The sequence below is a fragment of the Danio rerio genome, chromosome 16 (assembly GCF_052040795.2).
Source record: "Danio rerio strain M-AB ecotype USA chromosome 16, GRCz13ab, whole genome shotgun sequence".
Taxonomy (NCBI): Eukaryota; Metazoa; Chordata; class Actinopteri; order Cypriniformes; family Danionidae; genus Danio; species Danio rerio.
This window is the reverse complement of record NC_141036.1, coordinates 57254879-57277865: the sequence shown is the minus strand read 5'-3', so window position 1 is coordinate 57277865 and position 22987 is coordinate 57254879. Positions and strand designations below refer to the sequence as shown.

Sequence of the window (22987 nt, the reverse complement as noted above, 5' to 3'; positions counted from 1 at the left end):
GACAGACACACAAACAGACAGACAGGTAGACAGAATGGGAAGACAGGGAGACAGAATGGGAAGACAGACAGACAGACAAACATACAGAATAGGAAGACAGAGACAGACAGACAGACTGGGAAGACAGACAAACACACAGAATGGGAAAACAGACAGAGACAGACAGACAGACAGACAAACAGAATAGGAAGACAGACAGACAGACAGAATAGGAAGACAGAGAGACAGACACACAGACAGACAGAAAGAATGGGCAGACAGACAGACAAACACACAGAATGGGAAGACAGACAGGCAGACAGAAGACAGACAGACATAATGGGAAGACAGACAAACACACAGAATGGGAAAACAGACAGAGACAGACAGACAGACAGACAGACAGACAGACAGACAGGCAGACAGAGACAGACAGAAAGACAGGCAGACAGAAGACAGACAGAATAGGAAGACAGAGAAACAGACAGACAGACAGACAGACAGACAGACAGTATGGGAAGACAGACAGACAGACATAATGGTAAGACAGACAGACAGACACACAAACAGACAGACAGGTAGACAGAATGGGAAGACAGACAGACAGAATGGGAAGACAGACAGGGACAGACAGAAAGACAGAAAGACAGACAGAATGGGAAGACAGACAGAGACAGACAGACAGGCAGACAGAAGACAGACAGACATAATGGGAAGACAGACAAACACACAGAATGGGAAAACAGACAGAGACAGACAGACAGACAGACAGACAGAAAGACAGGCAGACAGAGACAGACAGACAGACAGACAGAAAGACAGGCAGACAGAGACAGACAGACAGACAGACAGACATAAAGACAGGCAGACAGAAGACAGACAGACAGAATAGGAAGACAGAGAAACAGACAGACAGACAGACAGTATGGGAAGACAGACAGACAGACATAATGGTAAGACAGACAGACAGACAGACAGACATAATGGGAAGACAGACAGACAGACACACAAACAGACAGACAGGTAGACAGAATGGGAAGACAGACAGACAGAATGGGAAGACAGACAGACAGATTGGGAAGACAGACAGACAGAATGGGAAGACAGACAGACATGGAGAATGGGAAGACAGACAGACAGACAGATATAAAGACAGACACACAGAATGGAAAGACAGACAAACAGATGAACACATAGACTGACCAGACCAAGAGACAGACAAAAAAAGACATACAGAATGGGAAGACAGACAGAAAAACAGATGGACAGACAGACAGATGGAAAGACAGACAGATAGACAAAACAGAAACAGGCAGACACATTAACACAGTGACGGACAGACAGACAGAAAGAAAGAAAGAAAGAAAGAAAGAAAGAAAGAAAGAAAGAAAGAAAGAAAGAAAGAAAGAAAGAAAGAAAGAAAGAAAGAAAGAAAGAAAGAAAGAAAGAGATGGATGTTAGGTTTAACCACATTTTTGTTTCTTCAGAAATAAACTCTATTCAGATCTTATCATGTGGTATTAAACAGTGATCAGCGTTTGCAGCAGTATCAGCAGTGCTGCGCTTAATAATACTCTGACTCAGATCAATCAGAAAGTACGTGGTGCAGCCCTTCCCTGCTGACCTCAAGTCAGATGAGCTTGATTATAAAGCGCAGCGATGGACGGACAGCTGGATTTCTGTCTAATTTACGTCTGCTCGTCCTTCTCTCTGTAATTGCCAGCAGTTTTATGGGGGAAGAGTCAACAGAGCCGTTCCCACAGTCTAGATCCAGGGCTTTACGGCCGTTTCTCCTGGGATCAGGTAAGGCTGAGGTGCTTCTGGAAAAGGTTAACTCAGATGGACAGGCGATAGGGGAAATTAGACAGTTTAGCTTCACAAGCTGGAAAAAGTCCATATGCTTTCCATGGGAAACGGCCATCTGTGTTTGTTGTTGTGCACATGTGCAGCGTCCGATGAGAGGAGGAGCATCAAAGGCTCATTTGGGTGTGACTTTGACCACAGTTTTTGGGGTGAGCTGTTCTGAATTTAACCCTGGATGCAGAATTACATCCCTCCGCCACAGCTAAGAGCTTCAAACAAATGGCAGACAGACACAGACGCATGCTTTATCACTATCAGAATGTGCTGTGATTGTGTTAAGGCTGTCAGAAATGAGATTTTAAGGTAGTACTTAATATGGTTGAATTAGTTAATTAAATAATTGAAGGGATAGTTCACTCAAATATGTAAATTCTGCATTCATTTACTCATCCTTCACAATCTTTATGAGTGTCTTAATGAGTGTCTGTTTATGACAAAGTTTAAAAATGCTGGAAACCTGTATTGACTTTCATAGTGTTTGTTTTTCATATGGAAGTCAATGGTTATTGATTTTTAAGGCGGCATTAAGGCTGTGAAGAAAGAGATATTAAGGTAGCACATAAGTTTTAATTGGGGATAGTTAACCTAAAAATAAATGTTTTGTTATTAATTATTCAGCTTCACGTTGTTCCAAAACCCTGAGACCTTCGTTCATCTTTGGAACACAAATGAATAAATGTTTGATGAAATCTGAGCGCTACCATTGTTGGACTGGAATGAGTGAGGTTTTAAGGTAGCACTGAATAAGGCTTACTATCCTAAAAAATAAATTTTTTAGGATAGTACGACTTTAAACTGTAAATTCTGACATCTTTTTTCATCCTCCACTTGTTTTAAGTCTTTGAGTGTCTTTCCTCTGTTGAACACAAAAGAGAATGTTCTGAAGAATGCTGGAAACCTGTAACCATTGACTTCCGTAGTGTTTGTTTTTCATACTATGTAAATCAATGGTTACTGATTTTTAAGGCGGGATTAAGGCTGTGAGGAAAGAGATTTTAAGGTAGCACATAAGTTTTAATTGGGGATAGTTAACCTAAAAATGAATGTTTTGTTATGAATTATTCAGCTTCATGTCGTACCAAAACCCTGAGACCTTCGTTCATCTTTTAGGATAGTACGACTTTAAACTGTAAATTCTGACATCTTTTTTCATCCTCCACTTGTTTTAAGTCTTTGAGTGTCTTTCCTCTGTTGAACACAAAAGAAGATGTTCTAAAGAATGTTGGAAACCTGTAACCATTGACTTCCGTAGTGTTTGTTTTTCATACTATGTAAATCAATGGTTACTGATTTTTAAGGCGGGATTAAGGCTGTGAGGAAAGAGATTTTAAGGTAGTACTTAATAAAGTTGATTTAGTTAAAGTTACTTACAAAAATGAGTTTATTAATTAAAAAGATAGTTCACTCAAATATGTAAATTCTGCATTCATTTACTCATCCTTCACAATCATTAAGAGTGTCTGTCCTCTGTTGAACACACAAGAAGATGTTCTGAAGAATGCTGGAAACTGTAATTAATGACTTTCATAGTGTTTGTTTTTCATACTATGGAAGTCAATTGTTATCGATTTTAAAGGCGACATTAAGGCATTGAGGAAAGAGATTTTAAGGTAGCACATAAGTTTTAATTGGGGATAGCTAACCAAAAAATGAATATTTTGTTATAAATTACTCACCATGTCTCTCCAAAACCCTGAGACCTTCGTTCATCTTTGGAACACAAATGAATAAATGTTTGATGAAATCTGAGAGCTACCATTATTGGACTGGAATGAAAGAGGTTTTAAGTTAGCACTTAATAAGGTTGAATTAGTTAAAGCGTTAGTTCACAAAAAAATTAAATTTTTTAGAATAGTAAAACTGAAAAATGTAAATTGTGACATCCTTTACACATCCTCCACTTGTTTAAAATCTTTATGAGTGTCTGTCGTCTGTTAAACACATAAAAAAGATGTTTTGAAGAATGCTGGAAACCTGTAACCATTGACTTCCAGTGTTTTTCATACTATGGAAGTCAATGCTACTGATTTTTAAGGTGGCATTAAGGCTGTAAGGACTGAGATTTTAAGGTAGCCCTTAATAAGGTTGAGTTAGTTAAAGGGTTAGTTCACCCAAAAAGAAAGTTTCTTTATTATTTAAAGTGATAGTTCACTCAAAAATGTAAATTGGGTCATATTCATTCTTCACCTGTTGTAAATCTTTATAAGTGTCTTTCTTCTGTTGAACAGAAAATATGTTTTGAAGAATGCTGGAAACCTGTAACCATTGACTTCCATAGTGTTTGTTTTTCATACTATGGAAGTCAATGGTTGCCGATTTTTAAAGCAGCATTAAGGCTTTGAGGGAAGAGATTTTAGGATACTACTTAAAATTGAATTAGTTAAAGGGTTAGTTCACACAAAAATGTAAGTTTCTATATTATTTAAAGTGATAGTTCACTCAAAAATGTTAATTCTGCCATCTTTTACTCATCCGTCACTTGTTTAAAATCTTTATCAGTGTCTGTCCTCTGTTGAACACACAAAAAAAGGTGTTTTGAAGAATGCTGGAAACCTGTAACCATTGACTTCCATAGTGTTTGTTTTTTATACTATGGAAGTCAATGGTTACTGATTTTTAAGGTGGCATTAAGGCATTGAGGAAAGAGATTAGCACTTAATAATAGGTTTTAATAATAGTTAACCCAAAAATGCACATTATTATTTATTCACCTTCACATCGTTTCAAAACCCTAAGACCTTCGTTCATCTTTGGAACACAAATGAATAAATGTTTGATGAAATCTGAGAGCTACCATTGTTGGACTGGAATTAATGAGATTTTAAGGAAGAACGTAATAAGGTTGAATTAGTTAAAGGGTTTGTTCACACAAAAATGTAATTTTTTAGGATAGTAAAACTGAAAAATGTCAATTGTGACATCCTTTACACATCCTCCACTTGTTTAAAATCTTTATGAGTGTCTGTCCTCTGTTGAACACAAAAGAAGATGTTTTGAAGAATGCTGGAAACCTGTAACCATTGACTTCCATAGTGTTTTTCATACTGTGGAAGTCAATGGTTACTGATTTTTAAGGCGGGATTAAGGCTGTGAGGAAAGAGATTTTAAGGTAGCACTTAATAAAGTTGGATTTTCACGCACAACCATCTCTAAGGCTTACAAAGAATGTAAACATATCCAGTGAGAGGCAGTTCTGTGGGCACAAATGCCTTGTTGATGCCAGAGGTCAGAGGAGAATGGCCAGACAACAGGCCACATCAACTCAAATAACCTTCATTGGATAAAATAAGTGTTTCTTTAAGGTGACTTTTTATATCAAATGATCAGAGATTACTGCAGAGAGAGGGCAAACACACACAGGCTGGATCCTCAAACCAGAAATAGAGACATGTGAGCTTTAACATCCAGAGGAATTTCATGATCAACTCTTTTTGTAATGACTTGTTGCTGACAGGCTGGACAGGAGGGAATGCTTGACCCTGAGCAGATCACGCTAGGTGAAAATAGAGGCAGATAGTTGAGATCTTCCTTCTGTTTAACGCCATCGAGCGCCAGGCACTGCCAAGTACTGTGTATATAAGCGGTCTGGCTTTAGTTCAGGCTCAAAATACCAATGCTCATTAAACCTCTATTTATAATCACAATTTTAAATATCAATCCACTGATTACACTTTTTAAATAAATAAGTATATTTATAAATAGCTTTTAAATTAAGTGACATGCACTTTAAAGAAATGTGTGGTTGTTTTAACAAACATTGGGTCAAACTATTAACTTAACCATTGGCTTGAAAAGTGTCATTTAAATTTTATTGATAACAATTAACCCAATTTTGGATTTGTCCATATTTGACCCATCGAGTGTACTTCTCAGATTCAATATTGTTCTGATTTATTGCTCCAGATAATATCCAGGTATAAATCCAGGTAAACAACTAGATTAGTGAGGACACATTTACACAACATGTTCAATTAAAAGCAAATTCAAGTGATTCTGCATAGTGTTTCTTCGCATAATTACATCAACATTGACATGTATTACAATGCATTAAACTAATATACAAACCCTGTTTTCTAATATCATGCAGCAAAACAAACGGTTTTGTATAGCTTGAATCACAAAACACAATGTGGTACATTCTACGTCACTTTCGGTGCGTCGTACATTCCCTTTCCGTAAGGAATCTGTGATTATAAATTTGTTTCGGGATTTGTAAAAGTGTTTTGCGTCTTGTTAATTTGTTTTCTGAAATGTATATTAGTTTTGTCCTTGGTAAAATTTTTTTCCTATGTAATGGTGTCTGATAATAGGTAAAAATGTTTTTCAAAATGTAAAGTTGTCTCGAGCTTTGTAAAAGTGTTTCACACTTTGTAATGTTGTTTTGCACTTCCCGCGGCCACCGTACTGGATGAATCAGATGATTCAATGATTCATTAAAAAAAACAGCTTGTGGCTTCATTAAATGAATAAGCTGTTTTAAACAAATTGGTGAAGTTTATTAATCAATGACTCATTGGACTTATTTTCATTTTAAAGTAGAATTTTAAAGTACTATAGTATTATTTCATTTGTTGGTGGATGTTTTGTTCAAGAGTATATCATATGCTCAGGTCAGTCAACATATTGTTATTCACTTCTAAATGATTCAGCTTCCAGCCTCCACCGCTGAGGCTGCAGCTCTGCACAAGACTTTTGGCCAGCGGAGAAATTAAAATGGTTGTGCCGAACTGAGGCCCCGTTTACACTAGTGCGTTTTAGTTTTAAAACGGCGTTTTAGAATAAAAACGATCCGCGTCCACACTCGCGTTTGACCCAGCGTTTCTGAACTGCTCTCCGTCCACACCAAAACGCTGAAAACGCACATCACGTGACCACACACACACTCTTTGGCAAGCGCTGCAGCCCATCTACCCAGATGAGAGCTCTGCTAGTCGGACTTCTCATCAAGCATCTCCCGCTGGATCTAATCTCACTATATTTATTAAACGTGATATTTCATTCATCTTGTTGTCTGTATCTAACGACATATTCCTTGACTTTGGTCACTGGAATCTATTATTTGTTTTCAGGTAACGTGTTTTGGCTGAGCGCAAAGATAAGTTAATGATTAATGTAAGGACGTACATTCTGTATATTGACTGATCGTTTGCCTTTATTTCCTATAATGTATAAACTTATTGTATGTTATACTTTTATAATGGCCATTATCGATTATTAAAACTGATATTCAGCAAAAGAGAGGGTGTGTTTCGTATTTTCACTGAAATTGGAAGGAGGCAGTTGTTATCGGCTCCGTTTTGTTATAAATATCCACACAGTGAAGATGACGCTCATATATGCAGCACGACGCCTCAACATTTCTGCTGTCTGTTTAGTTTTTAATATTAAAATGAAAATAGGCAGTACCTTATATCATGTTTACATTTTATTGCTGAGAAAGTGAAACAACGTAGCCAGGGTGATGTGAATGAAGTTATAAAGTACACTGTTCCCTTTGAAGATTTACCCGTGTCCTCGGTATAGTCTGTTTTTCATATCAAACTGAGAAGAAGAGACTGCAGCCTTGATCAAACTTGCAAAGTCTTAACTTACACGGAGAGGATGCAGGACTGAACTGTGTGTGTTAGGCTACTTAATATTGAGGAAAAGCCCCAATCAGAGAGGCGAATGTCTGCAGCCCCGCCTCCGTTTTCAGATGTCTCCGTTTTCCATCATCCACACTGAGACGGAGCAGCAGCGTTTCAGAATGAAAACGGCCTCTCCAGCGTTTTTGAAACGCTCCGTTTTCGGCGCTCGAGAACTCCGGCGTAGTGTGGACGGATGGCGTAACCGTAGCAAAACTTATGCGTTTTCAAATTAAAACGCATTAGTCTAAACGGGGCCTGAGTCTGGTTCTCTCAAGGTTTTTTTTCTTCACTCTCCTATTGGTAAAGTTTTTTTCCCTCTCCGCTGTCGCCACTGGCTTGCATGGTTCAGGATCTGAAAAGCTACTCATCAACGGATTTGCTCTTCAGTGTTTAGACTCTCAATAATGACTTAAAACTAGGGATGTAACGGTATTGTAAATACCGTCATACCGCAATATAAATTTTTTTCGATATTACCGTAGTCGCATGACTCGGTAAAACTATAGGTCTTCTGAGAAAATTTGCTCAGGCGAATGAAGCGAACGGGAGGTACCGGAAACTACAATTCCCATCAGCCCAGGCTTGGCCATAATCCCTTGCGGTCTGTTGTCGCTACAGATCCAGTAATGCGGAAATGGAGTGTGCTGCTAGAACCGGGGATGAAAAAGAGCTGGAAAACCTTAAAGCGGGTGTTGTCGCCGCGCGCGTACTGAATAGCTGTGTTGTCGCGCGAGTTCTTATCAGCTGTGTTGTCGCGCGCGTACTGAATATCGGTGTTGTCGCGCGAGCTCTTATCAGCTGTGTTGTCGCGCGCGTACTGTAAAGCGGGGACGGAGGGTATGTCGCGTCGCGGGGGCACTTTTGATCATTTTGGAAGGGAACTTTCTATCCAAGACTAAAAAGGGCATGTGCACTGCACAGGTTGAGCCCTGTGTGTGCACGTGCCTGCAAGTTGGGGAATACGTCCCCCAATACGATAATAATCAGTCATGGAGACTGCAGAAACACAGCACACTGATCAGATTGATGCAGACATGAGATCTCTATCTCACTCATGGCTTGTCCTCTCAAGTGGGGGAAAGACAATGCACAACGTTACCCACTGCTGTCAACCTGGGCCAAGTCATATCTCTCTTGTCCCAGAAACCTCAGTCCCAAATGAGAGGGGTTTTTTCTGTTGCAGGGGACATTGTAAATGCTCAGAGATCCCAGCTTTTACCAGATTATATTTATATGATAATTTTCCTTAAAACCCATCTCTATCTAAGTGAGTGAGTGATTAAATGTTGAATGTGATGAGTTTTCAACAATACTAAATTGAAATTTTATTTTTTTTACATGGTTTAATAATTTTTTGTTATTAAAATTGAAGTTCCTGTTTCAAAGCTTACAGATAGATGACTAATCTGTATGTCATTGACACTTTTGGCACTTTTTTGGAGTATTTTCATAAGTTTTGTTTTTTACTGTAAATGATTCAATAAATACCGTACCGTGACATTCATACCGAGGTATTACCGCACCGTGAAATTCTGATACCGTTACATCCCTACTTAAAACCACACTGAACTGAGCTAAACTGAACTGAACTTAAACACTAAAAACTGAACCACCCTGAACCAGTTACTTTGACAATTTATGTGAAGCTGCTTTGACACAATCGACATTGTAAAAGCGCTATACAAATAAAGCTGAATTGAATTGAATTATTGGATGAATCACACGATTCATGGATTCAGTCATAAAGATTCTCAAATAATCAGTCAATGTAATCAAATCTGTAGAACTGCTCGTTCATTTGACTAAAAAACAGCTTCTTGCTTTATTGAATGAATCAGCTGTTTTGAACAAATCTGTTGAATTTGTGAATCAATGACTCATTCATATCTTCATTTTGAAGTATAATTAAAGTATAGTTCAAAACAGGGCCGGAGTGGGACTCCTTTTCAGCCCTGGAGTTTCAAGCCTCAGAACGGCCCACCTCTGTTCACGACTGACTATATTAAAATAAGGTCATTTCCAATTCAGTTTCTAATGACACTATCACGTCTTTTTTTGAGAAAACAGCTGCTTTATAACTTAAAATGTTCAACAACCCTAACAGTATTATATGTCTTAACAATAAAAAAAAAACAAATAAATGATATACTCAGACGAGGATCAAACCCGGGTCGGCAGCATTGTACTCTTACGTGCTATCCACTGGACCACAAGACCTGTATATAAAAGAGTGACTCATCTGAGTTATATCATCATTAACCTGCAGGCTGGTTTTATATATATATATATATATATATATATATATATATATATATATATATATATATATATATATATATATAAAGAGCAGAGCTGCGCTAAAATAATGAATAAGAAGATTGTGGTCAAGTAAATAAATTAATTAATTTAAAAAGTGTGACTGCTGAGAACAACAGATTCTGGAGCTAGGGACACCAGCCAAAAAAACGGATTAGCCAATCCGGGCCTGGTTCAAAATAATCTACATTAAATGCTTACATTTAAAATAGTGCAACCATTTGCCTCTACAAAGGTGATTAAAAAATAAAATGCAATGTTTTTTAATAATAATAATAATTCCTTACATTTATTTAGCGCTTTTTTGGGCACTCAAAGCGCTTTAAACAATGAGGGGGGGTCTCCTCATCCACCACCAGTGTGCAGCATTCACCTGGATGACACGACGGCAGCCATTCTGCGCCAGACCGCACACCACACACAGGCTGATTGGTGGAGAGGAGACAGAGTGATTCAGAGTGAAGCCAATTGGAATATGGGGATGGTTAGGAGGCCATGATGGACAGAGGCCAGCGGGCAGATTTGGCCAGGATGCCAGGGTTAAACCCCTACTCTTTTTCGAAGGACATCCTGGGATTTTTAACGACCACAGAGAGTCGGGACCTCGGTTTAACGTCTCATCCGAAATGAGACCGTGCTCTTTTAAATCTAAAGAATGTCTCTGAAAATCTATTTAAATATTTGAAAAAAAAATTATTATTTTTGTCACTGGTTTATGACTTTATTCTCATTTAAACCCTGAAATAGATGCTTTCATTTTTGGTGTTATAGACATGGTCATTAGCGATTCCCATGCTACTGGGTCTCAAGCTGACTCCGGACGGGCCTTAGAGGATTGCAGGATCCAGGAGGAAGGGGATTTGAAACTATATTGGCATCACCGGTGCAAAGTAAAAACAACATCCCAAACAGCTGTAGAAACAGTAAATGGACACCAGCGTGGATTTGGAGCAGCGGGGAGAGAAGGGTCAAAGACACACACTCTCATCCTGAAATACTATAAACAAACACACAACAAACTTTACCATGAGCAAAGCTGATCGATAACTCTGAGGCATACTTTAGGTACAGTGGTGCATGACAAAAACAATGGCCATATGTAAGCCTGTTAATACACTTTGCACAAGCATACAAATGCCTTCTGCAAGACTTCTGTGCTCAAACTGTTGACTTGAAAACATGCAGGCCATAAAGGAGAACGTTTACATGCTATTTCAGCCCTTCTGGCAACACTGAGCATGCAGACTAACTTCAAATACCATTGTGAAGAGTGTATGGGTCTTTCCTAGTACTGGGTTGCAGCTGGAAAGACATCCGCTGTTTAAGATATATGCTGGATAAGTTGGTGGGTCATTCTGCTTTGGCAATCCCTGATGAATAAAGAGACTAAGCCGAAGAAAAATGAATGAACGAAATTAACTTAATGGATTTAGTTAACATAGCAGTTCATAACTCCTAAGTTCACACGTTTCAGGCACAAATGTAAGAGCACATACATCAATGTTCATGTTCAATAGCAATGCACAAATAACAAAATATCGATCTGTACATGGATGTCTCTTCATTCTGGCTCTGACGTCCATGGAAGCAAATCTGACAAACCAATAACACACCAAGAAATCAATATGACACACTGTCAGCTCTCTAATCATGTAAATAGGTCAGATTTATCTTTAGAAACAGAATCTTATAACTTGAGAAAAGTTTTGAAGGACATTATCTGCCAATTTACAATTCATATTTCCAAAAACACGGAGTGTGTCTGTGTTTTGTATGTCACATGTGGACCAAATGTCCCCACAAGTATAGCAATACCAGAATATTTCGGTCCCCATGAAGAAAATGGCTCATAAATCAGACAGATAGGTAGCTTTTAGCACTAGTTCTACTAGAAAGACCTAATGTCACGTCACTTATCACAATCAGGTTTAACCGATAGCTAAGAGGCACGAGGAATATTGAAGTTATCCATTCATTTGGTCGCAGATACTGACGTGGACGTTCACCGTAAGCTCTGTCCTGAGGGGTCGGCTCTGTCCCTCCCTTCGTCCTTGGCAGTCATAGCTGGATTTAAAATCTTCCAATTCAAGCTACGGATGGGGCCTCCGCCAAGAAAATCTGTGTTTCTTTTGTTAAATGATACTTTTGTCAAATAATACTTAATCAAATAAATGTAATCCAGTGTCATATTTATCTCCTGGTCTTTCTGGAAGAATGAAATATTTAGCAAATGTAAAATTTTCGGTGAAAATTGGTTTATGGGTAGGCCGAGATTATATACAGTCTGTACAGTAGAAACATCATTACAGCTATAGGAAGTCCCCATAAAGATAGTTTTACAACTGTTTGTGTGTGTGTGTGTGTGTGTGTGTGTGTGTGTGTGTGTGTGTGTGTGTGTGTGTGTGTGTGTGTGGAATATTTTAATAATCTAAAAAACATTTTTTTATTTTTTTTAAATATACAGTTAAAGTCAGAATTATTCACCCTCCTATGTGAATGTTTTGATTCTTTTTCAAATATTTCGATCGTGCAGATTCGCACTCTATAACATCAGAAAGATCCGACCCTTCTTATCTATACATGCAGCTCAACTCCTTGTTCAAGCTCTTGTTCTCTCCAAACTGGATTACTAAAACTCTCTACTAGCCGGGCTTCCAGCTAACTCTATCAAACCTCTCCAGATGCTTCAGAACGCAGCAGCACGAGTGGTCTTTAATGAACCTAAAAGAGCACGTCACTCCGCTGCTCATCCGTTTGCACTGGCTGCCAGTTACTGCTCGCATCAAATTCAAAGCTCTGATGTTTGCTTACAAAGCGACTTCTGGCTTTGCTCCTTCTTATCTGCTCTCATTTCTGCAGATGTATGTGCCCTCCAGAAACTTGCGTTCTGTGAATGAACGTCGCCTCGTGGTTCCATCCCAAAGAGGGAGGAAAACACTTTCCCGAACACTTGCGTTCAATCTGCCCAGTTGGTGGAATGAACTCCCTAACTGCATCAGAACGGCAGAGTCACTCAGTGTCTTCAAGAAACGACTAAAAACTCAACTATTTAGTCTCCACTTTCCTTCCTAATCTGCAATTGCCTCTCTGGATATACCACTAACTGTACTCAAAAAAAATGAAAATAAAAATTACTAATACTTTCCTTCTTAGACTTTACAGACCTGAAACTTGCCTACAGCACTTATTCATTGTTGCCCTTATAGTTGTGTAAATTGCTTCCTTGTCCTTATTTGTAAGTCGCTTTGGATAAAAGCGTCTGCTAAATGACTAAATGTAAATGTAAATTTCCCAAATGATGTTTACCAGATCAAGGAACTTTTCACAGTATTTCCTATAATATTTTTTTCTTCTGGAGAAAGTCTTTTTTGTTTTATTTTAGCTAGAATAAAAGCAGTTTTAAATGTTTAAAGAACCATTTTAAGATTAATATTATTAGCCCCCTAAGCCAAAATTTGTTTTGGATTGTCTGCAGAACAAACCACTGTTATACAATGTATTGCTTAATTACCCTAACTTTAACGTAATTAACCTAGATAATGTCACTTTTAGCTGAATACTAGTATCTTGAAAAATATCTAGTCAAATATTATTTACCAGGGCTACACAATATTGGAAAAATCTCACATTGTGATAACTTTTTATTGTGCGATATGTATTGCGATAAGAATATAATTTGACCAGATGTGCTGAATAACTATTTGGAAAGTATTTTTCATTTCAGATTGATTGTGATGATTCTGTGCATCTGCATAAAATGTAAAAACGATCTACAAGCATAGGTAAATTCAATGAAGGAAAAGTTTAAATAAGAAATTATATAAAAGTGAAGTTTCACACACTAATTTCGAGAGGAGCACATGGTAGGATTGACTACAGCTGATTCCTATCAATAATCACTAACTAGCCCAGGGGTAGGAAACCTATGGCTATGCGAATTAGGGTGCTTTCACACCTACACTTCTGTTTTGGAACGTATCTCGATTGCCCAGTTAGCGCGGTTCGTTTGGCATATGTGAACAGGGCAATCACGCTCTGTTCCGCGCCAAAGTAATCACTCCGAGATCGCTTGAATGAGGGGGTCTCGGCTCGATTGAAAAGAACCCTGGAGCGGTTCGATTGTAGTGAGAAAGCGATCCGATCCGAGCGCGGTTATATCACAGTGTTTTATGGATATGTAATAGGCATACGGCTATATGAAAAGAGAATTATGAGTAGGGTGGGAAGTTTCGCGAGTCTCCGGAAGCCCGCAAACGAGTGATGATCTCCCGGTAATCTCGCGTCTCCCTCCAGGTCCTCAAATAGGCATCGTCGCGCACCCTTCTCACCCCTCCCCACCGCGTCTCTCCTCAGACACGTCGTGCGCGCACCCTGTCAATCACCGCCAAACCACCACCTCTCCTGACAGCTTAGCGGGACGCTGCAAAATAAACCCTGACACTCTGACCAATGTGAGGAGAGTTTACTCGCACGTGACTTGCTTTAGCTCTTTTGGTCCGATTAGAAACTTTGCAGTGTGAAAGCGAACCGCTCCAAGAGCAAAGAGCAACAATGTAACATTTGTAATCTCTGTTTCGGAACAACTGAATCTATTCACAGGTGTGAAAGAACCCTTAAAAAAGGTCATGTGATTTTGTGATGATCATGTGATGATGAAAATGTGTGTAAATGGACAAAGCAGCAACCTGAGCACACTGTAACACATCTTAAATTGTGTTTTGGTCATTCTAAAACGCCTTACCGTTTAAGTATTAGTGTTATTATATCATTAATGACCTCCAGAATCAAAAGCATCTCTGCTCCGCGTCTAACACCTTCAAAGGTCATCGCGCATTCACTGAGTGTCAGAATAGTCTTGTAAGGCGCAAGTCATTTATTAGATGTAGAAAAGATTGACGCAGCTTCTCCTACTGCAGCAAATTCCGTTTTAACTGTTGATATTTGGCGGCAGATAATCAGCAAGTGACGATTGTTCGCTTTAACTCGGATGGAAACGCTGCTTTATTCGCACATCTTTTATGCGATAATCCAGTTTTGCGCATACCGTTCAATCGCATTTTTGGATGGAAACATAGCTACTGTCAGTTTTCTGTTGTTCAGCTGTAAGAAATAGAAGCCATTTCTAATATATCAATTCGTAGTGTTGGTTAGAAAAACTTCTTTAAATATGGAAAATATTCCTTATATCGGGTGCTGTTGCTTTTATTTAGACCACGCTTTCAATCTCTCACTCCTGTCCTCAATCTGGCAACCTGCGCTTGTGTTTGTTTTGACCCAGGAGTGCAATACCTAGTTCAACCACTAGGTGTCAAACTTACATACCACACCTTTAACAGAAATTGTGGAAAAAACATACAGGAGGGCTAATTATACTTTAACTGTAAATGATTTACACAATATAAATGTGCATTAAGTGTTTAAGGTTCTTCAGAACCATCAATGCCAATACAGATCAATAAAGAAACAAACTTTTCTCCGGCATTTGTTTAAAGAACTTGACCTTTGTTTGCTCCTCACAGTATTAAAAAAGACTGAAAGGTATTTCCGTTACCTTTCTCTTCCCTCCGGTCTACTTTCCTTATGTTCATTTGCTGATTTGAAAATCTTGACTTACTTTCGATTCATGGGAAAGCTTGCATAAGCATCTCCAGGCTTTAACTTTCAAAACACTCCTGTCCTAAAACTTCTTACACACAGAGATGAAAGAGCCGTTAATCTCCTGAAATCTGTGAACAAGCACAAAAGTGGCCGGGAGTTTCTCAAGAAACAGCTGCAGGCCAGGCTGCATAAATAATGAACACGTTTTCCTCCCACGTTCAACTACGGCCCCCAAAAATCACAGACTTTTCATCTTATTTGAAGCCTCTAAAGTGTAACCTGCGGGTTTAGTCCAGTTGCTAACCTGCGAGGCGTTTCAGTGAGACATCAAACGCTAACAAATGGCCAATTCTGTCAGATCAGAGCAGCAGCGCAGGTGAGGAGGTCAACACTTCCATCGCTCACAGACAACATTTGTTCTGCTCCACAGTAATTGTGTGTGTGAAGAGAGTTGGTGTTAACGCTCGACGATATGACAAAAATCAATAATGACAATAAATTCAATCAATTAATGTTTTTGCCTCTTTGACTTCCATTTAGGGATGCCATGATTAGAGATTTTGGTTGTACGATTATAATCTGAGGAATAATCACGGTTATCACGATTATTAAGCGTTCTTTCATTTCAAAATACTACTAGTTTAGAAATTCACATGAAAAATTCTTGTATTTCAAAGTGTTATCAGTAACCAATTACAGTCTTTCTCAGTTGCTTTGGTGCATTTCACAACACTATTTACATTTGCACAACAGGTCATGCATTTCTCAAAACAGTCATTTGTGCACACCCTAGTAGCAGTTTCTCATTCCTTTCAACAAATTGCAGATGCTTTCAGACATGCATCAATTGCTTTCAAACAACTCTCTGCTGTTTATAACATTATCATCTGCTTATGTCATGTCAGTCAAAATGAACTAAACTTGTAAATGCTGAATAGTCATTCCATATAAAACTGACAGTCCTCATTTCATTACTTTAGTCATTACATACAAAAATGTTGAACTTGATGTCAAAATTGGTCAAGCAAACTTTATAAACAAAATTTTAAATCTTTATTTTCCCGAAAACGTCTTTAAAATTGAACAATTTGATGAATGATTTACAGACCTGTGTATGTTGCAGGTTCAGGTCTAATATGTACTGCAATATTGTTTACAGTTGTGCACAGTTCAACCCAAAGCGAGTTTATGTTTGTTGTAAATAAGGGTGTGTTTATTCTTTTTCACAATGTTGTGAATAATAGGATTGTAAAGGGATTGTAAATTTGTAAATTACTATGACCATTTATGTGAAGCTGTTTTGACACAATCTACATTGTAAAAGCGCTATACAAATAAAGCTGAATTGAATTGAATTAAAGAGCAAATGCAGAGTAAAAATGTGAAACATACATATCCAGTGTCTTGTACTCAGATGCCTCACTAAATGCAGTGATGTCTAACTTCGCTGTAGTTTTTAAATGGCTGTGCTAATAGTATACAGTGCTGTCTTGAGCATTTTCAGGATGTATCACCAACATCTGATTTTTTTTGCATTGAAAAAAATTACAGAGTAAACTGTCATAGTGAAAACATGACTAAGCTATTTGGCTATCTTTTTCGTAATCAATGGTGTCAGGACTTTTCATCTTGATGACATTGACACTTTGATTGACATGAATACTTGCTTTAGAGGAAAAAACTGTCCATTTTGAGCATGTGATGCGCTTTTGCAGGTTATCAGCTAGGTTTTGCAGTTTGTACTAAGTGTTTTGAGAAATGCATTAACTGTTGTGCAGAAACGCACTGGTGTTGTGAGAAACGCACCAAAGCGACTGAGAAAAACTGTAATACAGCACAAAATAAAAATAAAAAACAAACAATATAATCTATTTATATTGGGACTTAGAAATAAGTAAAAAAAGCTTCATAGACTACAGTTGATTCAGAATTCAGCGGCTAGGATAGTTACCTGCTCGCGTACTTCTGATCACATAACTCCAATTCTCTTTCACCTGCACTGGCTTCCTGTTCACTATCGTATACAATACAAAATCCTCCTCTTAACATACAAAGCTCTTCATAACCTGGCCCCTCACTATCTTTCTGATCTTCTTCAATTGTACACTCCTTCACGCTCACTGAGATCATCTTCTGCTGAACTGTTATCTGTCCCACACTTTAAGATGAAGTCATTTGGAGGCAGGGCTTTTAGTTGTACAGCACCAAAGTTATGGAATTCCCTGCCTTTGCACATTCGCCAGATGGACTCTATTTCCAATTTTAAATCTCAGATAAAGACGTTTTTGTTTAGGATAGCTTTTAATGATTTGCTGGTTTAATTATGCTGATTGTCATTCTTACTGCCTGTATTTTTATGATGTACTTGTAATCTGCTGTAAGGTGTCCTTGAGCGCTTTGAAAGGCGCCTAAAAATAAAGGGTATTATTATTATTATTATTATTTAAAAAAAGCTTGTGGCATTTAAACATAAGTAATAATTTTACACTGAAAATTAATGACAGAACAAAAATAAATAAATAAATAAATAAATAAATAGTTTTTGTCTGATGTCAATTTAAGCATCATATTAGTTAAGTATTTCCCTTTTAAATAGAACAAATGTAGTCAAAGACTGCTGAATCCCTGTCTGAAAGGCACTAATGGCCCGCTTCCACTGAGTGGTACAGTACGGTTCGGTTTAGTATCCTTTTTTTGGCCGTTTCCACTGTCAAAAAGTGTATTGGACCAAACCGTACCGTACCACTTTTTCGGCACCCTTTCGAAAGGGTACCAAAAACGAGAGAGGGTACCAAAAGGCGGAGCTACAAGTGCAGTCGAACGCTGATTGGTTACAGAGATACATCACGAGCTCGTGGAGCTAGACAGAATGTAAACAACGGATCCGCCATGTTCTAATACACAGGCGAGAGATTACATGGATATACTATATACATATAATAACGAGCCATGGATGACCCGAGCTCAAACAAACCTTGTCGTCGTCTTGATGAACAGACACAAAGCCAAGCAGAAAAATCTGCCCTGTCCTTTACGAGCCCGTCTAAAAGTGCGAGCGGCATTCGCTTTCATCCGGGAGCTCGCGATCGCGTCTATAATTGATATAACGAAATTCTTGAGCTGATGATAATAACGTGTGCGAGATTATTGAAGTGTCTCCGTCATCTGATCCATTCAGAAAGAAAAGGACAAGCGCGAGAAGAAGCCCAGCAAAACACAGGAGCAAAAGTGTTTTAGCAACTTACACATAAAACCTAAAAAGGGTTACACTATTTTGGTAAAAACATAATTGTTTTCTAAGCAAGGTTGACATTTGCATGCAATTGCTCATAGACATTTTAGTTTTTCAATACAATATATATAGTCATATTTCATAGCCCAATCTGTGTGTTTGTTTGTGTGTATGTCTGTCTCATGGGAACCTTCACCTGGCCTCAGGCAGCTCTGGGTCTCTGGGAGGTAGAAAGACATATGTATGTGTGTGTGTGTGTGTGTGTGTGTGTGTGTGTGTCTGTGTGTGTGTGTGTGTGTGTATCTGTTCCAGATGTACCTGTAGTCTCCTTAGATGAGTCAGTGTGAGCCAGACACGTCTTTACCTGCGCATGACTAAGGTCTGGCTGAGCTGCGGTGTGTTTTATTGTGCTTGTCTTGTAATTTCACTCATGGTGACGTCTTTACAAAAACACGGACGCATTAAAAAAACTGAGGGCTGAAAGAAAAGGAAATGAGGAATTAAGAATTTCATTGTCCTGTGTTGCTTGTTTTTATAACACATGTGATGATGTTGAATGCAATTATGCGGTGAAGCCAAAGACAAATTTTCACTTACATAAAGAAGAAAGTCAAAGTCTTTTAAACAGAAACGCATATATATATATGTCATTTGTTTGGGCGTCACAGTGGCTTAGTGGTTAGCACTGCCATCTTACAGCAAGAAGGTCGCTGGTTCGAGTCCCTGCAGGACCAATAGGCATTTCTGTGTGAAGTTTGCATGTTCGCACCGCATTGATGTGGGTTTCCTCCGGGTGCTCCGATTTCCCCCACAGTCCAAACACATGTAGGGGAATTGCATAAACTAAATTGGTTGTTGTGTGTGTGTGTGTGTGTGTGTGTGTGTGTGTGTGTGTGTGTGTGTGTGTGTGTGTGTGTGTGTGAATGAGTGTGTGTGGGTGTTTCCCATTACTGGGTTGCAGCTGGAAAGGCCGTAAAACATGCTGGAATAGTTGGTAGTTCATTCCGCTGTGGTGACCCCTGATAAATATGGGATTAAGCTAAAGGAAAATGAATGAATGTCAATTGTTTGCACATGCATATAAAAGGTCCTTAATATATTTAATTAGAGCCTCTAAAATTATCACACTATATTTTAATCAATACAGGCTTTATATTTTATATATAATGTCAGAATACTAGACATGGATTATTTATAGAAAATTAATTGTATTTGGATAAACTCTGGTCATATTTTATGAATTCTGGCCTCCTAAATGTGTGGTACTGATTCAATTATGAATAATTTATTACATATTTGACTGTTTGTTATGGGGCGGTGCAGTGGCACAGTGAGTAGCGCTAACGCCTCATAGCAAAAAGGTTACTGGTTCAAGCCTCAGCTGGGTCAGTTGGCATTTCTGTGTGGAGTTTGCATGTTCTCCCTGTGTTGGCGGGTCCATAGTCTAAAGATATAAGAGCTGTAGGTGAATATGGTAAGCTAAAATTGTCCGTAGTTTATGAGAGAGTATGGGTGTTTCCCAGTGGTTGTTTGTGGCTGGAAGGGCATTCGCTGCGTAAAACATATGCTGGATAAGTTGGCAGTTCATTCCACTGTCGTGAACCCTGATTAATAAAAGGTCCAAGCCGAAAATAAATTGAACGAATGAATGTTTGTTTGTTTGACATTATTTGTAAGTTAAAATAATATAGTATTATTGCTTATTTTTGCATTACAGACATGTATAACTGCTATGAAATGAATGTCAAAATACAAGTATAGATAAGAGTGTGTGTGTGTGTGTGTGTGTGTGTGTGTGTGTGTGTGTATTATTTATTTCAACTTGCACGCACTTTCCAAAATGCAATGCGTGGTATATTAAATGTATAATAAAATGTATGTTCTATGCTAGCCTACCATTGTAAGATAGCACAGCACTATCCCTGATTGTAACATCCATTATTGTTGTCTATTTATTTATTTTTTTACTACCTTATTTTATACAATTTTGCTGTTTTTCTATTATTATTATTATCTTGTGTCTTGACTATTCTTATTATAATTACTGTCAATATATCAGGCAGTGTATTTAGGGTTTGTTGAAGTGGGTTTATAAAAAATATTTCAGTATAAACAGTGGCATCTGTACTTGGCATCAAAAATGACATATTTAAAAAAATTATTTACTAGCATTTTCTATGCTATTTTATGTGGTAAAAATCAATAAATGAATAAACAAAAACAGTCCTACGTTATAAATGTCACCAAAAATAAAACATTTTTCCAATTTCAGTAGTACAAGTGAAGGCCAAAACAACCAGACTCTTCCCACTTGTGTTTTCATTGGTGTGATCTGTCTGCTGTAATGAGTTATTAGTGAAGAGCTGCAAACTCTCCCAACAGCACACCTGTATGAGGAAAACCTTCCTGCAGGCCATAAACTGTGTAAACCGAGAGCCATGTGTTATGACAGGCTTTACAGGGGTTATATTACTGTCAGACATTAAACACACAAGTTCAACTCTGATGGCTCTGCCTTCAATGGAAAATTATCTTAAATGTTAACAAAAATTAAAGCTATTATTTGAACAAAATGAATGTTCAATGAGTCAAAGCCGTCGTGAGTTAAAACGTATGGGAAAGATTGTTTCCTTACCTTTGGAAAGATGTATTATTGTTGTAGTAAAATCCACAGTTATGGGGTGTAAAAGTTGATTGTTAGCTATGAATTTGATTCTCGTGTGGAAATTGTGAGTATATGATAATAAAAAACGTGCTTTCGAGACCGTCTTAAATAAACTTGTGTGATTCTCGATTGCGAGTCGTTCTTATGAATCGGTTCTTATTAAGTGAACTTCACCTGATGTCGATGCGATCTTTTTGGAGACCGTATTTTATCATTACAAAAGTTTTGGCTAGTTTTGCTAGGCTATTTCAGCTTGTAACTATATGTATTTCAAATCAGCATTTTATTGAGCTTACTTGTTAAGAATCAATTTCACTCAAATAGTCATTGTTTTAAAACACCTTAACTGGTATCACGTTTTTATTATAAATGTATAGTTAAACCTATCATACATTAATACTCTATTCATCACTAATTATTTGATTATTATTTATTTGATTGACACGAATACCTGATGTTTACCTTTTTATCTTGAGAGATGAATCAGTTTACTGATTCGAATGAACCGATCGGAGGATGTCCGGTTCGAAAAAACGATTAGCTCTTTCCAACAGGATCTTTTTAGTAAAGTGAATGAACTAATCTATTAAACGGATTAACTGAAACCAAAAGCTGGTTACAGTATTGTTATTTCCTTTTGGCGTTGTTCCAGTACGTATACTTCCAGCTACTTGCTAAAGCTTCTGTGATTTTTGCAATAATGTTTTATCCCGCAGCGACATCTTCTGTTCGACGCTAGCATTAGCAAAGAAACCCGGCATGGTCTCTCTTTGAAATTGGTATTGGTAGTATATCTCATAACGTGTTTTGCATCGGAACTATAACATCATAAAGACACTTCAACACAGAATAACTCATTTAATGTGATTTTTGTCCACAGAGCAAACTAAACAACGATAGAAACACAAGGACAACAGACACAGAGCACCATTGAGACATTGTACACACACACTTAGCATATACTTCAGGAGTTAAACTGGACAGACAGATTAATTAGTATTGAACATTTATGAAACAAACAGCACACTGCATGACCTACACCGGACACACATTCTGTAAACCTACACCAAATAAAATAAAAGTAAATTAAATTAGCATTTCATAACTTTTATCAATTGCGTTTCTTAATGTACAATAAAAGTATTGTACAGGATATATATATATATAAAAGAGCAAAATCATTCGTCAGAATCATACTGTTTGTTTCTCCAAGTTTGTCTTTTTGTTTGTTTCTCTTAATCTAAATATTAAAAGGGGTTTTTATTAAAGTGATTATTAACCATTTTATCATTACAAACAGCTGCCAGTGAGTGTTCCTGCTTGCCAGGGTGTTGTTAGGTTATAATGGCTGGTTGTTAGGGTATTGATAGGTGGTGAAACTTAACTTAAAGTGACTTCGCTTGACAAAAACCTAAATAGTTTTTACTGTAAATAAGCTTCACTTAAACAAGTATTTCAAGTTATGTTTTGTTTATTAATATTTCAAGTTGTTTACAGTGATTTTTTTTTAAAGTTGGGTGTTTTTCTCAGTCTCACTGAACTGCAAAAATTATCATCAATAGTGTTGTATCAATATACATGGTTGCTAGGGTGCACTGCTGGTTCCTAGGCCATTCTGGCTGGTTGCTAGGATGTTGCGAGGCGATTCTAGCCAGTTACTAGGGTGTTTCTATGGCAGTGTTTTTGAGCTTAACCTTTGAGGAATCG

At 37.8% G+C, this 22987-nt stretch overlaps 1 long non-coding RNA gene across 1 annotated transcript in view; it reads right to left on the bottom strand.

Annotated features, from left to right (window-relative positions):
* The window catches only part of LOC147833523 (uncharacterized), a 75167-nt gene extending 53754 nt beyond the window's left edge, over nucleotides 1-21413 (bottom strand). The window contains exon 1 of the long non-coding RNA XR_015512274.1: nucleotides 21251-21413. This is a non-coding gene — a long non-coding RNA (uncharacterized LOC147833523). The remainder of the gene's footprint in view (nucleotides 1-21250) is intronic.
* Nucleotides 21414-22987: the final 1574 nt, after the last annotated feature.